Below are 20,247 nucleotides of genomic sequence, written 5' to 3'. Positions count from 1 at the left end.
CAGAGCTTTTTGGGCAGTTAAGGAGTGCAACATGGGAATTGAGAAAGCCGAAGCTGAAAGGAAGTTGCAACTGCAGGAATTGGAGAGCCTTCGCCTAGAAGCTTATGAAAACTCCAGAATATACAAGGAAAAGATGAAGGCTGTATATGATCAAAACATCAAGATGAAAGAGTTCCAACCTGGGGATTTAGTCCTCCTTTACAAATCTCGACTAAGGCTCATGCCAGGTAAGTTGAGATCAAGATGGGAAGGTCCATACAGAGTGAAGAAGGCCGAACCGTACGGCGTTTATCACCTAAGCCATCCTTCAAGCTCTGAACTTATTAAGTTTAATGGACAACGCCTGAAGCTATACCATGGCGAGAAGATACAGAGAAACAAGGAGCTTGAGATCTTCCTCTTGAAAGATCCCCACATAGCAGAAGATTGAGCTAGTGGAATGTCCAACTTACGGACGTTAAAGCAAAGTGCTAGGTTGGAGACAACCCACCATGGTATGATCGTTCTTTTCTTTATTTTTAGTTTTTCCTATTCAATAACTCTTCTCTTTCTTAGTACTTTCGTGCATCTGCATTTACATATTTTTATTTTCAAAAAAAATATATTTTGCAACGCGACGCGATTGCATCAGCGACGCGTCCGCGTCATAGGGAGAGTAAAGAAAAATAAAAAAAATGAACAGAAAATCACGCTGGAGTGTGGCTGGAGGCGTGCCAATGGCACAAATCAACCCACGCGACCGCGTCGCTGACGCGTTCGCGTCGCATGGGAATCATGGCCTCCCACGCGACCGCGTGCCCCACGCGACCGCGTGCCCCACGCGGCCGCGTGCCCTGAGTTTTCTACGTAAAAGAGTGCACAATGAAATATTGTGCGCGAGTGATGCTGGATTGGTGCTGGAAGCACAATCCTTATCACGCGACCGCGTCACCGACGCAGCCGCGTCATCCATTTCTGGCGCACACTCACGCGATCGCGTGACCCACCCGATCGCGCCGTCCCAATTTTGGCAAACAAATTAATTTGAACAGAGAGTTGTGCTGGAGCGAGGCTGCACTCGCGCCAGACGCATAACATGGGTCACGCGACCGCGTGACCGATGCGATCGCGTCACCATACTTGAAGCGCATCCACGCGAACGCGTGCCCCACGCGGCCGCGTCGCATGCGCCGCACAGCTCAACAAAAAAAATTGCCACATATCTTATCTTTCTCTCCTCCAAATCCTAATTTTTCTTTTCCTTCCTTATTTCTTCCTTCTCCCTTCTTCCTTCTATTTCACCTTTCACTCTCTATCTCTCTCACCTCCATTAACAAGGTTTTACTTTCCTCCTCCCTCTTTTTTTTTCTATCATTCTTATTATTTTATATGTATTTTCTTTTCTTTTCTTTTTCTTTTCATTATTCATATTTTCTTTCTTTTTCTTTTCCTTTTTACATGGTGTTAGAAATTTTTTTTTTAGTCATTATCCCTCATTATATGCTTGTGGATTGTTACAAATTGTTTGACAATTATTTTTATTCTATTTAAGGGATTGCTTGCATGTTCACCTTCATATTTTCTATACCTTATTCAACATGCATGCTATGTGTTTGTGAAAAAGCTCAAATGGCATTATGCACTTCTCTATGTTGTTATACTATTCAATGCTTGCTTTTCACAACTTTCCTTTACCATTGTATTAATTGAATTTAATTGTCAATACAAACGTGATGGTTTGTTACAAAGTATTGCTTGGTCTATGCTACTCATGCCCTTTGCCGGCATGCCAATAAACACCTTGCAGTCACTTGTCTTTCTATGCACTAGCTATTTTCCATTGTTGGCTTTTCACATGTACTCGAGAGCATGTGTTAATGTCATCTACATCCTAATGTGCATCCATCACCAGCATTAGTGGTAGAGCCCTCTTCAACCGCAGTCAAGCCCTCAACAAAAAGAGTTAAGAGGATAATAAAGGTTGATGAGAAAGAGAAAGCCTTTCCAGCAAAGGACACTGCGCGATTTCCCAATCGCTACTGTGAGCAGATGTTCCCTATCCTGGCAGAAAGGAACTATAACAATGAATACCTTCTTATCCTCCCGTCCAATATTGCTACCTTTGTTGAGCTGCAAATTGAACGAAGACAATGGGGTTTCCTACGGAGACAGCCAAGGCAGGTCAATCTTTCTTGGGTAGTTGAGTTCTACTCTAACTTCTACATGCCAACCCTGTAGTCTGTTTATGTCCGGAAGAAGCAAGTTTCCATCACAGAAGAGGCGATTCAGCAAGCTCTGAGTCTTCCCCCTATTCCAGAAGGAATGGACGCCTTCCAAGAAGCTGCACTTAAGCGCCAGAGGTATCAATTTGACTGGGACTCTGTTCTCGAAGTTATCACATTACCTGACAGTCGTTGGATCTACGGATACCACCGTACCCGTCCTAAGGGAATCTTGGCTTCAGCACTTACCTTGGAGGCTGATGAGCGGATAATTTATACGCTTTTTGGCATTGTTTTTAGTATGTTTTTAGTAGGATCTAGTTACTTTTAGGGATGTTTTCATTAGTTTTTATGTTAAATTCACATTTCTGGACTTTACTATGAGTTTGTGTGTTTTTCTGTGATTTCAGGTATTTTCTGGCTGAAATTGAGGGACTTGAGCAAAAATCTGATTCAGAGGTTGAAGAAGGACTGCTGATGCTGTTGGATTCTGACCTCCCTGCACTCAAAGTGGATTTTCTGGAGCTACAAAACTCGAAATGGTGCGCTTCCAATTGAGTTGGAAAGTAGACATCCAGGGCTTTCCAGAAATATATAATAGTCCATACTTTGGCCAAGAATTGACGACGTAAACTGGCGTTCAACGCCAGCCTTCTGCCCAAATCTGGCGTCCAGCGCCAGAAAAGGATCCAAAACCAGAGTTGAACGCCCAAACTGGCATAGAAACTGGCGTTGAACTCCACAAATAGCTTCTACACGTGTAACAATCAAAGCCCAGCCCAAGCACACACCAAGTGGGCCCCGGAAGTAGATTTATGCATCAATTACTTACTCATGTAAACCCTAGTAGCTAGTTTATTATAAATAGGACCTTTTACTATTGTATTTGGCATCTTGGGATTACCTTATGATCCTTTGATCACGCTTTAGGGGACTGGCCATCTCGGCCATGCCTGGCCCTTCACTTATGTATTTTTAACGGTAGAGTTTCTACACTCCATAGATTAAGGTGTGGAGCTCTGCTGTTCCTCAAAGATTAATGCAAAGTACTACTGTTTTCTATTCAATTCTTCTTATTTCGCTTCTAAGATATCCATTCGCACCCAAGAACGTGATGAAGGTGATGATTTATTTCAAAAATTTTCGAAAATTACTAACATTTTTCAAAAACCATTTTCGAAAATCACTAAATCTTTTTCAAAAATATTTTCGAAAATTTTCCCTCCCCCATCTTACTCTATTTATTCATTCATATCCTAACATCTCATCTCACATCTCTTCCATTCGTACAGTTGTGTTTCTTCCTTTACATCACATTCTTTATCTCCCCCTCTTTTCTTCCACTCACACAGGGATCCCTATACTGTGGTATAAAGGATCTCTATTATTATTATTATTTTTCTGTGCCTTCTTCTTTGTCATATGAGCAGGAGCAAGGATAAGAACATTCTTGTGGAAGCAGATCCAGAACCTGAAAGGACTCTGAAGAGAAAATTAAGAGAAGCTAAAAAATACAACAATCCAGAGATAACCTTTCAGAAATTTTCGAACAGGCAGAGGAGATGGCAGCCGAAAATAATAATAATGTAAGGAAGATGCTTGGTGACTTTACTGCACCTAATTCCAATTTACATGGAAGAAGCATCTCCATTCCTGCCATTGGAGCAAACAATTTTGAGCTGAAACCTCAATTAGTTTCTCTGATGCAGCAGAACTGCAAGTTTCATGGACTTCCATCTGAAGATCCTTTTCAGTTTTTGACTGAATTCTTGCAGATATGTGATACTGTTAAGACTAATGGAGTAGATCCTGAAGTCTACAGGCTCATGCTTTTCCCTTTTGCTGTAAGAGACAGAGCTAGATTATGGTTGGATTCTCAACCCAAAGACAGCCTGAACTCTTGGGATAAGCTGGTCACGGCTTTCTTAGCCAAGTACTTTCCTCCTCAAAAGCTGAGCAAGCTTAGAGCTAATGTTCAAACCTTCAGACAGAAAAAAGGTGAATCTCTCTATGAAGCTTGGGAAAGATACAAACAGTTGACCAAAAAGTGTCCTTCGGACATGCTTTCAGAATGGACCATCCTGGATATATTCTATGATGGTTTATCTGAGTTAGCAAAGATGTCATTGGATACTTCTGCAGGTGGATCCATTCACCTAAAGAAAACGCCTGCAGAAGCTCAAGAACTCATTGACATGGTTGCTAATAACCAGTTCATGTACACTTCTGAAAGGAATCCTGTGAGTAACGGGACGCCTATGAAGAAGGGAGTTCTTGAAGTTAAAAATAAAAATAGGCGAAAAAAAAACATGAAAGAAAAAGAAAAAGCAAGCAGAAAAAGCCAATAACTCTTAAAACCAAAAGGCAAGGGCAAATAAAAAAGGATCCCAAGGCTTTGAGCATCAGTGGATAGGAGCAGAAGAAAAATCACACCCTGGAGGAGCATCTGTCTGGCATTCAAACGCCAGAACAGAGCATAGTTCTGGCGCTGAACACCCAGAATGGGAGCATCCTGGCGCTGAACGCCCAGAACAAGCATGGTTCTGGCGTTCAACGCCAGAAATGGCAGCAAATGGGCGTTGAACGCCCAAAATGGGCACCAACCTGGCGCTGAACGCCCAGAGTTGTGTGCAAGGGCATTTTACATGCCAAAATTGGTGCAGGGATGTAAATGCCTTGACACCTCAAGATCTGGGACCTCACGGGATCACCTCAGGATCTGTGGACCCCATAGGATCCCCACCTACCTCTACTCACTCTCTTCTCTCTTCTCAATCATCCTCTATTCCCAATAAACACTCATCCCTTCTGTCTTCCATTTACCACTCACATCCATACACCCACTACCTTCAAAAATTCAACATCTCTCTCCCACCCAATCCCACCCATATGGCCGAACACACACTCCCATCCATCTCCTCCATACCTTCTTCTTCTTCTTCTATTCTTTCTTCTTTTTGTATCGAAGTTGTGTCAACTATAAATTAAGATCAAAGCACCAAGCTTTGGAGCCATTACCAGGGATTGTTCGAGCCTGGACAACACAATTTCGTGCACCAGAGGCTCGCGTCTGGGCACAGATCATGTCCCATTACGTCTTTCCGAGCACTAATGAGTCCTCCTTCATTGCGGACATGGCTATTCTACTATGGTGCATCCTTACAGACCAACCTCTGCATCTCTCAAGACATATCCGGAATGCTATGGGACACGTACAAATTGCGAGCAACTTACCTTTCCCCGCCTTGATCTCAGATCTTGTCTCAGCAGCCGGAGTCTCCTACAGAGCTGGGGACACCAAAGCCGTGCTTCCACGGGATGATCAGTATGTCCCTAACGGGAAATACCTCAGACCCCCAGCAGCCACTACAAGCCTTCCTACTACTCCAGTTGAAGATAATCCTTCTTCAACACCACCAGGACCTACAATTGATGAATTGCTCCAGCAGATAATCGAAAGGTTGGATCGGCAAGAACAGAAAGCAAAGATGAGAGAGCACCGTAACGAGCGCCGATTCAAACACCTCAAGGAGCTACTCAAGGGATACTTCAGGGACTCGGATACCCCGGACTCCACTTCTTTTACCAGCACAGGGAGCCATGACGGTCCCGATTGTGGAGATACTGCCACCAGCCCACCTCTGTTCCTGACAGACGGTACCGAGGACGGTGCAAAGCCTTAAGTGTGGGGAGGTCGGTCAGTACCTGACTTCCGGAGGTAATTTCTTTTCCCTAGCACCAATAATTAGGATATTTTAGTTAGATTTTCTTTCTTTTATAGAATAGAATAAATTGCATAGGTTAGAATAGTTGCATGCATGTTCTACTTGATTGAAAAGACAATAAGTTTCTTTTAAAGACTCTATCTTTGGAACAAAATTTCACTAATTTTTCAAAATTTTTATGATAAATGTGCTTGAGTTGTATTTGGAACATGACATTTGAGCTAAAGAACACACAACCTGTGAAAGATTTGAGCCTTTATGTATGGTTACATTATTTAACCATAATTATTTCATTCTTGTGTGTTTACTTCTCTATGATTGTAATCTATATTTTGTTTTATCTTATATGTCCAATATTTATTATATTTGCATGCTTGTATATGATTGAGGCCATTATTTGTTTAAACTCACTTATCCAAATTAAGCCTACCCTTTTCAATTACCTTTGTTAACCACTTTGAACCTTTAAATCCCATTTGTTCTATATTTTACCACATTACTAACCTTAAGCTGAAAAACAATTGTATATCCCAAATTGAATCTTTGGTTAGCTTAAGATAGAATTGTGTGTGCTAGTTAAGTATGGGAAATTGTGGGAACAAAAGTTGTTAAGGGAATGTGTCATGAGAAGTTAATGGGAATTTGGATACCTACTCATGTGAAACCATAAGAATTAAAAATCTATGTGCATTGATAAGCTATATTTATTTGTATGTCAAAAAAATTATATAAATAAATAAGGGGACAAAAAAATTACCCCAATGTCAAATTCAGAATTCAAAGATCAATGCACATATGATAAAATCAAATACAAAGTTGACACATGAGTATGGATTGAAAAAAAGGAATTCTGGGTAGCTAGGTATGAACTTTAAGATTACATTAAAAATATATAGGTTGGGTTGGAGCTTGAGTTAATTAAAGATTCAATTTATTAGCTCACTTAACCAAATGTATACCCCTACCTATACCTTAGCCCCATTACAACCTTGAAAAGACCTCATAATGTTTGCATTGGTATATTAAATGTTGTTGATTGGTTAGGAGAAGAACAAAAGTTAGAAAGCATGATTAGAGAAGGATAGAGTGATTACCCTATACACTAGAGATTAGAGCGTACATACATTATCAGTGAGGGTTCAATACACTATTTTATGGTTTATATTGTGTTTAATTGTGTGGTTTTATCATGATCCTTACCCACTTATTCATTAAATTAGCATGAAATTATAATTCCTTCCTGATTTTATAACATGTTTGAAAATTGCTTCCTAGAGACTTTAATTATGTATTTTTAGTTCTCCTTTATTCCATTCGATGCCGTGATCTGTGTGTTGAATGTTTCAGACTTTATAGGGCATGAACGACTTGGAGATTGGAAAGGAAGCTAGCAAAAATAGAAGGAACACAAGAATTTGAGGAGAAAACCAGCGAGAAGTGACGCAGTCGCATGGCTCATGCGACCGCGCGAAGGAGAGCAAATCGCAGTGACGCGGCCGCATGGCTCACGCGGCCGTGCGGATCGGAAAAGCTCAAACGACGCGGTAGCGTGGACGACGCGAACGCGTGGCAAGGAAAAGCGCGAATGACGCGTCCGCATGGATGACGCGATCGCGTGACATGTGCTATCTGCATAATCTGCAGAATTCGCTGGGGGCGATTTTGGACCTTATTTCGACCCAGTTTTCGGCCCAGAACAGCAGACTAGAGCCAGAGAATATGCAGAAACAAAAGACAACATTCATTCTACACAGTTTTCAGTTTTTAGATCTAGTTTTACTCCCTTAGGTTTCTCTCTCTAGGTTTAAGAATTTTAATCTTCAATTGGTCTTAGCATTGGAACATTGAGAAGAGTTATTTCCTCGTCAAGACTTCGTCATTCTAGTTCGTTCTCTTAACTTGGTTTTATTCTTCCATGTTCTTTGCTTTGTTCAACTTTGTCATTTGAATACTTTCATGATTTTAATTTATTTCTTCCAATTTAATTTATTTTCCATTCCAATAATCATGTCTTCTTTTAATCCCCTTTCTTGTGTTATGGATTTATTATTTACAATGAGTGAGTAGTTCCCTCACTTGATGGGGAGTTGATTGAAAGGAACTCTTGAGTTGGAAGGATTGAAAGAAGAATTGTAATTGGGTTAACCGTTGGATTGTTATCTAATCACTAACACCAATCCCTTTGAACTAACTGGGTTGCAACTCGTGAACAGATTTAGCATTCCAACTTGTTTGACTTTCCTTTACCTAGTAAGGGATAACTAAACAGAACAACCATTAATTATAAATTAATCTTGAAATCATCCCATCAATGATAGAGAATCTAACTAATAAACTCCCAATCAAGGCTTTTATTCATATTATTTGAATTTTCTCAATTTAATTTTCCACCTACTTAACTCAACTTCTTGGAATACCTAATTAATAAAATAGCACACTTTTCTGCAACTCGTTGGGAGACGACCTGGGACTTAAACTCCCAGTAATTTTTAATTTAAACTCTCTGTGACATATTTCTAAATTGATAGGCAGATTTTCGGTGAGTTAAGAACTATACTTGCAACGTAATTATTTTAATAATTTTTAATTCACCAACTTCTGCGTCTCATCATGACTCATTAACTTCATTTCTCGATCTTTTGTCTTATGACAAGGTACAAAATGAGCCATTTTTGAGAATCTGTCAAAAAATACCATAATGAAATCCTTTTACTTCTGTGTCCTAGGTAATCCCAAGACGAAGTTCATGCTAACATCTTTCCATGGGAATTTTGAAACAATCAATGCCTTGTACAAACCAGTGTTTTGATTCTCACTTTTAGCAATGTGACAAATGTGGCATCTCTAAATGTGTCGAATGACATCCCACACAAGTTTTAACCAATAGAATTTTTTCTTTATCAGAGCTAATGTTTCGTTCCTTCCAAAATGTCTAGCTAATCCTCCATTATAAGTCTCCCAGATAATTGATTGGCATAATGAACAACGAAGAATGCACAACTAATTTTTCTTGAAAAGATAACCTTCTTGAATGAAGAATTGTCGATAGGGTTGTTGCAAGCAGCACATCCAGATTTTTCCAAAATCTTGATCTTCCTCACATAACTCCTTTACAACCTCAAAGCCAACAACATTAATTTGTAGAGTGGAAAGGAGAGTGTGTCGTCGGCTTAAGGCATCGGCAACCTTAGTTTGAGTCCCAAATTTATGCTTAAGGAGAAATAGGAAAGATTGCAGAAACTCACTCCAAGTTGCATGGTGTCAATTCAACTTTTTTTTGGAGTTAATATGCTTAAGAGACTCGTGATCAGTATACAAGATGAACTCCTTAGGCAATAAATAATGGCTCCAGTGGCTTAATGCTCACACGATTGCATAAAACTCCTTGCCATAGGTGGAATACTTCATTTTAGCATCATTAAACTTTTCACTGAAGAAAGCAATTGGACAACCTTCTTGAGAAAGTACAGCACCAATATCAACATTTGAAGTGTCACAATTAACTTCAAACATGGAATCAAAGTTTGGAAGTTCAAGTACAGGAGCAGTAAAAATCATTTCCTTCAATGCCTCGAAACTCTGTTATGCCTTAGCACTCCATGTAAAGGTATCATGCTTAAGACATTCAGTAAGTGGAGCAGTAATGGAGCTAAAATTTTTAATGAAATGTTGATAGAATGATACTAGTCCATGGAAGCTCCTTATATCATGCAACGTCTTTGGAGTAGGCTAATTAATAATAGCATTGATTTTGCTATGATCCACCTCAATGCCTTGACCTATCACAACGTATCATAGGAATACAACTTTATTCATCAAGAAGTCACACTTCTTGAGATTAGCATATAATTTTTGCTCTCGAAGCACCACAAATACTTGACGTAGATGGACTAGATGTTCATCATGGTCCTTACTATATATCAAGATATTATCAAAGTAAACAACAATAAACTTTTCAATGAAGGATCGGAATACCTGGTTAATCAAGCGCATAAAGGTGCTTGGTGCATTAGAGATGCCAAATGGCATAACCGTCCATTTGTACAACCCATCTCGTGTCTTGAAAGCTGTCTGTCATTCATCATCATGCCTCATACAAATTTGAGGATAGCCACTTCTTAAGTCGATCTTAGAAAATATAACAGCACCATATAATTGATCCAGCAAATCATCAAGTCGAAGAATAGAGAACTTGTAATTGATGGTGATCTTATTCACAGCATGACTATCAATGCACATACGTCATAAACCATCTTTCTTTAGAACTAGCAGAGCAGGAATAGCGCAGGGACTAGCACTTTCTCTAACTAGTCCTTTGTCCAAAAGTTATTTTACTTAGCGTTGCAACTTTTTATGCTCCTTGGGACTCATATGATATGCTGGTTTACTTGGAATCATCGAACTAGAGACAAAATCAATGGCATGTTGGATATCTTGCATTTGGGGTAACCCGCTAGGGTTCTCCTTAGGGACAACATAAGAAAATTCTTCAATCAAAGGGTTGACATCCTCATGCATGAATAAGGTCTCCTTGTTCTCCTTACAAATCAATAGAAAACACATGAAGTTGAACTTTTGATGAGCTTCATTAAGGCCTGACCTTGCTTCTCATACTCGTTATGTCTTAACGGAGTCAACATAATCTTCACACCATCCTTGAAGAAGAAATATATATTCTTGAATCCGTCATAGACAGCTCGACGAACATATTGCCAAGGGCATCCTATTAACATGCGTTCATTGGGATGACATCACACCATACTTCATCTTTATATTTATTCCCAATTGATAATTGAACGCAATATCACCTTGTCACTTTGACCTCATTCCCTTTTCTCAACCACTGCAACTTATAAGGATGAGGATGTTCCTTAGTTGAAATCTTCAGTTTCTCTACCATATTGGTTGCAACAATATTCTCACAACTTTTGGAGTCAATGATGATCTTGCACACCTTTCCTTGGGCAGTGCACCTTGTGTGGAAAATGTTATGGCGGAGCCAACGTTCGTCTTTAGTTAGCATAACAGTGTTCAAAACATGGTGAACCACCAAAGCTTTATCACAATCAGATGGAACCTCCTCTTCAACATCATACTCAATCTCATTTTCCCTCTCGAACTCTTCACTTGGCTCTTTGTGTCTTCTCCTTCATTTTGATTGCTAGAAGCTTCATGTTCATGTCATCCGGAATATCTTTTAACTCGAACACTCTTTTCACTGTGCAGAGCCAATCGATGAAATCATCTAGTTGGAGTCTCCCTTCAAACTCAGGAATATCAATTTTGATTCCTAAGTCTTTAGCTTTTGCGTTGTTGTGTTGTGCCCTTCGTGTGGACAAATCTTCAGACGATGAAGAATAATGAAATGGATTCGCATTATCCTCTTTGCTAAAAAAACTGTCTTCACTTTGCTTGTCATGATTATTTTGAGTGGCTTCATATTTTGCAAGTTGCTCCTACAACTCCTTAACTTGACAGCGTAATTCTTCCATCTCAATATCTTGAATAGTTCTATGCTTTGGAGCCATATTTTATTTCTATGCAATGATGTAATGATAGATGGATGCACAACAATGATAGGAATGAACCAATGATGATTATAGGAATGCACCAATGATGATAATGATGGGAAAGCACTAAAGATATTATAGGAATGCACCAACAAAGAAGGCACCAAAAGAAGAGAAAGAATGATATTATCCAGAATTCCGCAGCAAGCAACCCGCACTGATGACAACTTGTACCAACAACAAGAGCACTGCACTAAAGACCCGTATCCATAAACGAAATAAAATTTTACTAGAGCAAAGTGAGGACCAACTTTGCTTTGATACCAAACTGACACCGGGAGGTCGTTTAGGTCACCAATCTTGGTGAGGTTAACAACCCCATTATGGTAAAGATAGCCAAATGTTCATCTTAGTTGGCTAAGCCAAGAATATACTCCTTTACTCTGAAAAGAGTTTTGAGAAGATAAACATAAAGCTTAGAATATAACTGTTTATTTCTCAAGTCGTGTCAACAAAAAAAATACATTAACTTATTTATAGTAGTAAAATAGAGAAAGGGAAGTCTTTGAGTGTTAAACGATATAGAACTAATTCATATGTATACTATAATAATATAACTAAGCTTTACTACTATTTCTAATTATTCTAATGACAAATAAATGCTCCTACATCAGTAGTAGCAGAGAAAGAAGTGGAGTTATGCATTCTCCGATTTCATTCAAAAATGTATAGTGTTTATGCATAAATTTTAGCATGTTTTCACCGTTTTTATTTTTCCTTTCTTTTAATGTGTGAATCGTTATCCCCTCTAAATTATGTTTGCACAGCTTCTGTTTATATTGTATTCTGTTTTTTCTTAAATTGTGTTTGGGTTTCATAGTTTATTATAGTAGTCAATTTTTATATAAATTATGACCTACTATAAAATGGTTTATGTATAAATTTTAAAACATTTATATTCTATAGCGATTTATATAGAACAAATATAAGATCGAAATATAACCATTTTGTAATGATATAATTGAATAATTTAGTCTCTAATTTATTTAAATATGCAATTTGCTCTTATAATTATATGCGCATATCAAAATAAAGACTAAAATGTTATTGATAGTGAAATTTATTAAATTCTTGTTATAATAGGCTTGTTAAACTAGGTATATATGAATTTGGTTCAAGCTACTTTTTGGCTATATACTTGACCAATACAGCAAGTATCTATAGATGATGGTTAGATGTAATTTTCGGTGGCGTTGGCCTTCAAGCTTTCAAAGTCTAAAAATATTATAAACACGAGTAGTAGTCCGCATTCCTCAAGTAGAGAAGACACCAAGTGGGCAACAAGGTCAACCTTGAAGAACGAAGTGCCAATAGAATCCAAACCAAAACCAACGGCGCCATCAACAACACCAACCCCAAATAAATTGAAAAAAGTTCACGCCCCGGTTTGCCATATCAAACGCAATTTCAATCCATCAGAAGGCATTTATATATTCCGCATTTGTTAAAACAAATTATTTCAGTAATTAGTTTTTTTTAACCCTGAATCAGTTAAGTTCTTTTTCTTTTTAGATTGAATATATTTATAGGATCTGATTGAGGTATGTAGTCCTACATTAATATACTTGTACATGTATTTTAACCGATAATTGATTCAATACTAATAAACTAAGGAATAAGAAGAAAATTATTACACTTTGCCACTCATTTTTTTTTTTTTTGAAAACTTACATATAGTTGTTAAGTTTTCATGTGAAACTGTTAGTTAAAAATTATTAGATGATTTGACATATTTAACTAAATTATTATATAACAATTTTAACTATTAACTTTATATGAAGATAAACTATATGTAAATCTTTACTTTTTTTTCTCACACATACATACACAGTACATAACCACATATGTTTCTATTTTTTTTTTCACACCATTATTTATTTTTGGTTTTTCAGGATTTCACCTCGCAGATCAAGAATTAAGTATGTGTCTGGATTGAAGTTTGTAAGCGAAAGTTTGTATAAAATTGATTCAATCCTGCTACACTTTAAGTTTTTTTTTGCAACCAAGTTGGTTCAAACCTAACAAAAACCAGTTTCATTAGTGAGAACGTGTAGACACGCTTCAACTTCCAGCGACATCACGCGCTTCTTCTTCTTCTTCTTCCCGTTCTTTCTTCTTCTTCATGCTCATTCTTTTTCTTCGTATTCCTTCTTCTCTGCATACAGTTGTTGCGTTTTTCTTTTCTTTTCCTCTTCATCTTCCTCGTTGATTTTTCGCAGCATTATGTATGTCTTCTTTTTTTTGTTTGATTTTTTCTTCTCTTTTTCTTGTTTTTATTCTTGTTAAGAGAGTAAAACAAGAAGAATTATGAGAATGTGACACCAGAAAAGAAGAAGAAGATGATGATAACGAAAAAGAGGATGAGGAATTTTGAATTATGTAGAATTTATTAGAAAATAACACGAAATTTCTTAATAATGACATCGAAACTTCTTAATTTTGACACCGAAATTTAACTACAAAAGCATAGCTTCTTTAATGCTGCATTTTCTTTTTGCTTCTTATGATGATGATGATGATGATGATGATGATGATGATGATGATGATGATGATGATGATGATGATGATGATGATGATGATGATGATGATGATGATGATGAGGAGGAGGAGGAGGAGGAGGAGGAAACTACAAGAAAAACGTTGAGTACCGTCGGATTTACTGTCGAATTTAGCGTCACAAAGTAGCGGTAGATTTACTGTCGAATTTACTGGCGTTAACGACGTCAAATTCATAAGGTTAAGTAATTATCGGCGGATTCTATTTTTCGACAGTAAATCTGCCGGTAATATTTAAAGGAAAAATAAGTTAAATTGGTGAGTCCTTTATCGTCGAAAAAATCCGACGGTAACTCCAATTAGTGAAACAATGTGTTTTGGTGGCCCGCAATGGTTTATCGTCGGAATTTTACGATGGTAAAAGGGGCGTAAATTTAAATCACAAATCTGATTCTATTTTCCGACGGTAATCACCACCATTGCCACTGCCGCCGAGACCACCGCTGTCGCCACCCCCTCTCCATTGTCGTCAATCCTTTACGTCGAGCCCTCCTTCTTCTCATTCTTCCCCTCCCTCTCTCTCTCTCTCTTCTTCGCCGTCACCACCATCTTCCATTACCATCATCTGCCGCCACCGCAACTTTGGCGAGCACCATTGCAACATCCACCTCTTCCCTTATTTCTTGTTCTGTTCTTCATTACAGGTTCTTGAGCAACTCTTTTCTAATTTCTTTAATTTTAGTTTAATTTAGTTTTAGTTTGAGTAGAGTTTCAATTTTAATTTTGAATCAGTTTCAAAGTTAGTTCAGTTTAGTTTTCTAATCTTGGTGGATTTAGGTTGATTAATTTAGGTTAGATTTAATACATTAGGTTTTGAATTGTTGAAGTATTTGAAATTGTCTAATTGTATTAATTGCTTCGTTGATGACTGTTTTGCTGAGAAATTATTGTTGAGATTATTTGTTAATTGTTTAATTTTAGTTTAATTTAGTTTAGATTTGATTAGAATTTTAATTTTAATTTTGAATCAGTTTCCAAGTTAGTTTAGTTTATTTTTCTAATCTTAGTGGATTTGGGTTGATTAAGTTAGGTTAGATTCAATACATTAGTTTTTAAATTTTTGAAGTGTTTGGAATTATCTAGTTGTGTTAATTGCTTCGTTGATGACTGTTTTGGTGAGAAATTATTGTTGATATTGTTTGATAATTGTTTACTTTTAGGTTAATTTAGTTTAGGTTTGATTAGAATTTCAATTTTAATTTTGAATTAGTTTCAAAGTTAGTTCAGTCTAGTTTTCTAATCTTAGTAGATTTAGCTTGATTAAGTTAGGTTAGATTCAATACATTAAGTTTTGAATTATTGAAGTGTTTGGAATTGTCTAATTATGTTAATTGCTGCGTTGATGACTGTTTTGTTGAGAAATTATTGTTGAGATTGTGTGATAATTGTTTAATTTTAGTTTAATTTAGTTTAAGTTTGATTAGAATTTCAATTTTAATTTTGAATTAGTTTTAAATAAGTGATTTGGATGTATAACTTTTCTGAAATTAATTTTGCAAATTTATTGATTAAAAGTGAATTGGTGTTAACGTGATTTATGTTTAATAATTTTTATATCAAAATAAATTATAATAAACTAAATGTTATTTGGATTATATTATTCAAAATCACTTTTAGACTACAAGAAAAATATTGAGTATCATCGAATTTATCGTCGAAATGAATTAGACGGTATAAATCTTACCGGTAAATGGTTACCGTCGGATTTTTTTCGTCCGACGGTAATTACTGTCGAATTCTTCGATGGAATATAGTGAGTATGAAAACGAAATTTGATGAATGTTACTGGCAAAATTTTTCCAAGAATAATGGTAGCGCCAAGTCATGCATTACCCGCTATTCATACCCTAGGTCGAGCTAGGCGATCCAGTTTGAGCGAAGACAAAAATGACCGAGCTCTTACAAAGACTGGTCGACACCGACCTCTTCTCAAAGAGCTCGGTCAAAATGGCTATAAGGGCCCAAAAAGGCCCAAAGGCAGAAGATAACAGCCCGCCTAAAGGTGGCTAGCCAAAGATAAGGGGACTCACCAGCAAAAGATAAGATAAGATAACTAACTTATCTCAAGGGAGGTCACTCCGCACTACTATAAATACACTGGAGCACCCAGGTATAACTTACATTCTGATTCTACACAAAAAATCTGCCTAAAGCATATGCTAACTTAAGCATCGGAGTCTCTTGCAGGTACCCCCACCCTCTGGTGATCACGGATCAGCAGTACCACCGGATCCAGCAAGTCGGACACGACAGCTCCAGCCACAACAGAAGATCTCCTCTGAGATCGACCTTCAGTTTCAGGTAACCCTCGGAACACCCGCCAACTTATCGTCGAATTAATCTGACGGTAACTCCAACGAAAATATTTTTTTAATTTTTTTTTAAATGATTGGGTCGTTACCATTGGAATATTCCAACGGTAGTTTTTTTTTAAATAATTTTTTTCGTCTATCTATAATGTACCCCTGATAATTAATAATTGAAATAGTGCCTTAAACCTGATGTGAAATGCTAAAAACTTAAATTAAAGATATGGAATGACTTGGAATTGAAATATCTGAAACAAAGCTAACTATATTACATTCTCCGCAAATTTTCTTAAAGAAATACATATCACAGAACTATATTTACATTAATTCTATTTAAATTCATCATCTTCTCCCTCTGGTTCACCATCCTCCTTTTCTTCAGTCTCTTCTAATTCCGTAACATCTGTTGCATCACCATCTCATTGTATCTCTCTTGGTTAGCCTCCTAACTCATTTCATCCATGTTTAGGTCTCTCACCATTCGAACCCTCCTTGATTGACAATCGGACCTATTCAAATTAGAGGCAGACCGGTTAATTCTCTGCTCATCCACTTTTTTGTGTTCCGACCAAATACAATACCCATCCTTGAACCCATTATGGTAGAGGTGAAGCGTTATGTCCGCAGGTCCTAACCACTTAGTCAGTCGACACCTTTGACACAGACACCTAGATTTTCCTTCAGCCCAAACAGTTCCATGCTGAAGACATGTGCGTCAAATGCGTCAATCCCCTCAAAGAATTCAGCTTTGAAACCCTCCCGGCCATGGTTATCCCTTTCATACATCCATAGACGATGACTTGGAATCATATTGAAACACACCTTAGAATTCAACGAACAACACAAATTATTCAACTTTTAAGAAAATTCGGCAGAGTGTACCCTGTAATTAGACTCTTCTACCAAATATAATTATCATTTTCTGACAAACCAAACATGTTTTAAACAATTTAAAATGGTAATTCGGAAGAACTTCTACTTGATTCGGAGATATACATGAAATAAATATAACAATTTTCACATAGGAAACAGCTACAGGAATAAATTATAACATACACGCATTCAACAAAATATCAAATTCTAACCATTCTAGTGTGCAACCCTTTATAACTCTACAATTGTCCAGCAAACAAGGGTTTTGAGAAGCTGCCACTATGGGACCTTCTCCCACTTCCATCCTAAAATTATATCCTAGGAAAAGTAAATCTGGCTTAAAATTTAAACAACTTATTATATTCAGAGATAAAAAACCAACCTGGAATATTACTGCAAAAACAACAAAAAAAACTCTAATTATTCTTAGAGAGAATAGCAGTGCGTTGATAAATTAAAAAGGACAACGTATTAAATTGGTTTAATTACTCTATTGGTCCCTATAGTTTTGTGAAATTTTCAATTAGGTCCCTATATTTTTTTCTTTTTAATTGGGTCCCTACACTATTTTTTTTTTCAATTAAGTCCTTCTTAGTAGTAATTGGCTTAATTTTATAGGGACCCAACTAAAAAAAAAGAATTGGTATAGGGACCTAAATAAAAAAAAAGTGTAAGGACCCAATTAAAAAAAATTGGTGCAAGGACTTAATTAAAAAGAAAAAAAGTATAGGGATCTAATTGAAAATTTCGCAAAACTATAGGGACTAACAAAGTAATTAAACCTATTAAATTCACAAGCTGAAATTAAATCAGAAACTAATTTGAAAGAATAAGTAAAATTCATTAGTCCAACTCTAATCACACACTTCATTAAACTAATCAGACACTAAAACCTTCTAACAACTCAAGCACTTTTAATCTCACTTTAGTTAATCTACTCTAACATTATTTGATTTTTACATCCATTAAATTAATACAACAAACTCTAATCACACACTTCACTAAACAAATTTAACCATTGATTTAAACTAAACCCTAACAAAATGCTAAAGTCACAAATTAATATGTAAAAATGAAATAACCATACTAACAATAAATCTAACGATAATAGTTGTAGGGTCTTTTTATCGTGGTGATGACAGAGGCGGCAGTGACGGTGACGTGAATGGCAACCACAGCAGAAGTGGTCCCAGATACAGCAACAGAATCGACAACAACGTGCAGTGGCAACTTTAGTGGGTACTCTAGGCAGCGAAGACAACGACGACGAGGTTCTGACAGGCTTCGGCAGTGGCGACGATGACTTCTCGATGGTGACGAAGAGAGCACGCCATAAGAGAGAGAAAGAAGAGAGAGAGAGGGTTCGGACAAGTGAGGAAGAAGGATTCCGTATTTGAATTTTAAGCCACATTTACCGTTGGGTTTTTCCGACAGCAAATCACCAAAACGGCGCATTACATTAAATCGTTATGTTGGCGGATTATACCACCGAAAAATCTAACGGTAAATCACCAAAACAACGCATTTCATTAAATCGTTATACCGGCGGATTATACTGCCGAAAAATCCAACGATAACATTGGCGCTGTTGAGTCTTATTTTTGCGCCAACAATTACTGTCGGTTTTTGCGGCGGAAAAACCATTCCGATGATAACTTTTTATGCCGATGAATTTCTCTTCCTTTTCGTAGGAAGATTCATCGGTACAACTCGATGCTAAATCCGATGATAATTTCTACAGTAATCAACATTTTTTTTGTAGTGTTGTGATTCTAATATTACTTTTTGTTTTATTTTTTATTTAATTTGATTTTTTTAATAGGATTCTTAGAATCAACTCATAGAATCACAATATAAAGTAAAAAAAGAAAAAGTTTCAAACAAAAAAGAAATAACAAGAGCGGTAAAAAAAAACTCTTATGGGCAAGAAAAGGTAATAAAATTCATCATATGAATAATAAAGGGTAAAATTGGTAAATAAGAAATAAATTTTCTTAATTAATAGTCCAACAAAAAAAAGTGAACATAAAAGCTAAATTTTTAGTTTTAGGCAAACATGCGTTAGATTATAGAATTATGTTTGTGTTTATAGAAAAAAATAGCCAAACACAAAAAAAAATTTTTAAGAAAATTAAACGTGCATTTAATGTTTCAAACTCTAAATTTGTTATTAGACAATAAGTTGCTATATATATAAAGTAGGATTTAAATTTTTAATATTTATTTAAATAAATAAATAAACTAACTATTAAACTAATTTAAATTGATTATACTAATATTTATTTAGTTTTACCTTTTACTAAAATAAACATAATTATTCATATAGTTTTTTTATGGTACTTAAATATACGTGGTAACCTAAATAGGAAACTTTTTGGATATATCACTAATTCAATACATAATAATAAGAAAGTCTAACATAATTGGCACTTAATTATAAAGATTTTTTTAGTGGTTAAAATATAGGTCAAAAATTTTTTTCGTCCCTAACCTTTTTTTATATACAAAATCATCCTTAAGATTTAAAATCAAGTTTTAAAATCGTCCTTTTAACTTAAATCTTAAAATTTTGGACCAAATTATCTATAAAAAATTATAAAATTAAAAAAAAAAGAGAAAGAGGGTGTTTCTGCTCATGCGAAAGAGGAATAGAAGAAAAAAAAGAAAGAAGGGAAGAAGAAGAAAAAACTATCCACGATCCACCTTTACCTTCGCTTTCGTCACCAAAAATTTAAAACCAAGTTAAACATTTAAGACAATTTTAAAACTATTTTTTTATGATTTTTTAAAATTTTTGGTGACTATTTTAAAACTAATTTAAACCTTAAAAACTATTTTTCATGAAAAAAAAAATTAAAGACGAAAAAAATTTTAACTTACGTCTTAAAAATTAAAATTGTACTTAACTGTTTCTTTTAGTGTTTAATTATAAAGAATTTGAATAAAAAAGATTTAGTTAATAAAATAGTCATTTGTGAATGGCTGAGATATACACGCATGGCCAGGCACCTGG

This window comes from Arachis ipaensis, chromosome B01 (genome assembly GCF_000816755.2).
Source record: "Arachis ipaensis cultivar K30076 chromosome B01, Araip1.1, whole genome shotgun sequence".
NCBI classification, from domain to species: Eukaryota; Viridiplantae; Streptophyta; class Magnoliopsida; order Fabales; family Fabaceae; genus Arachis; species Arachis ipaensis.
The sequence above is the reverse complement of the archived record's forward strand: the minus strand, read 5'-3'. Positions refer to the sequence as shown.